Here is a 1,941-nt window from a genome sequence, read left to right on the forward strand (position 1 = left end):
ACCAGGAATGAGTTACAGGACAAAATAAAAATAAAAAAAACCCAAAAAGGCCTGTGGTGTTGATGGTATCCTGAATGAAATGATTAAATATACAGACAACATATTCCAATTGGTTATACTAAAACTCTTTAACATCAGCCTCAGCTCTGGCGTCATCCACAATATTTGGAACCAAGGACTGATGACCCCAATGGAGACAAATTTGAACCCAATAACTACCGTGGGATATGCGTCAACAGTAACCTTGGGAAAATCCTCGGCATTATCATTAACAGCAGAAACGTACATTTCCTCAATGAAAACAATGTACTGAGGAAATGTCAAATTGGCTTTTTACCAAATTACCGTACAACAGACCATGTATTCACCCTGCACACCCTAATTGACAAACAAACAAAACAAAACAAAGGCAAAGTCTTCTCATGCTTTGTTGATTTCAAAAAAGCCTACGACTCAATTTTGCATGAGGGTCTGCTATACAAATTGATGGAAAGTGGTGTTGGGGGTAAAACATACGACATTATGAAATCTATGTACAAAAAACACACATTTCTTCCCACAGGGCCGTGGGGTGAGACAGGGATGCAGCTTAAGCCCAACCCTCTTCAACATTTATATATATATATCAACGAATTGGCGCGGTCACTAGAAAATTCTGCAGCACCCGGCCTCACCCTACTAGAATCTGAAGTCAAATGTCTACTGTTTGCTGATGATCTGGTGCTTCTGTCACCAACCAAGGAGGGCCTACAGCAGCACCTAGATATTTTGCACAGATTCTGCAAGACCTGGGCCCTGACAGTAAATATCAGTAAGACCAAAATAATGGTGTTCCAAAAAAGGTCCAGTCGCCAGGACCACAAATACAAATTCCATCTAGACACCTTTGCCCTAGAGCACACAAAAAACTCTACATACCTTGGCCTAAACATCAGCGCCACAGGTAACTTCCACAAAGCTGTGAACGATCTGAGAGACAAGGCAAGAAGGGCATTCTATGCCATCAAAAGAAACATAAAAATACTAAAAATGCTTGAATCAGTCATAGAGCCCATTGCCCTTTATGGTTGTGAGGTCTGGGGGTCCGCTCACCAACCAAGACTTCACAAAATGGGACAAACACCAAATTGAGACTCTGCATGCAGAATTCTGCAAAAATATCCTCGGTGTACAACGTAGAAGACCAAATCATGCATGCAGAGCAGAATTAGGCTGATACCCACTAATTATCAAAATCCAGAAAAGAGCCGTTCAATTTTACAACCACCTAAAAGGAAGCGATTCCCAAACCTTCCATAACAAAGCCGTCACCTACAGAGAGATGAACCTGGAGAAGAGTCCCCTAAGCAAGCTGGTCCTGGGGCTTTGTTCACAAACACAAAGACACCCCACAGAGCCCCAGGACAGCAGCACAATTAGACCCAACCAAACCACGAGAAAACAAAAAGATAATTACATGACACATTGGAAAGAATTAACAAAAAAACAGAGCAAACTGGAATGATATTTGGCCTTAACTCTTCATCCTACCCCCTCCTTTTTCGAACATTCTGTTAAAAATCGCACAACTTTTCAGCGTCCTGCTACTCATGCCAGGAATATAGTATATGCATATGATTAGTATGTGTGGATAGAAAACACTCTGAAGTTTCTAAAACTGGTTAAATCACGGCTGTGACTATAACAGATTGTGTGTTTCATCGAAAAGCGCAAGAAAAACTGCTCACTAAAAGCTAAAAATAATATCCATGCGTCACTTTCATGGATTGTTATAAAGGCACAACATTAATTATGGACCTGCATGCAATTCCTACAGATTCCACACGATGTCACCATTGTCGTCAGGGGAGTTTTTTGTTGGTAAATCCAACTAACTGGATTCCATTTCTTCCGGTCTCCGCCAGGATGTTTTGAAGTGCACATTGTCGGCCATTGATTTGA

This window comes from Oncorhynchus mykiss, chromosome 21 (genome assembly GCF_013265735.2).
Source record: "Oncorhynchus mykiss isolate Arlee chromosome 21, USDA_OmykA_1.1, whole genome shotgun sequence".
Lineage (NCBI taxonomy): Eukaryota > Metazoa > Chordata > Actinopteri > Salmoniformes > Salmonidae > Oncorhynchus > Oncorhynchus mykiss.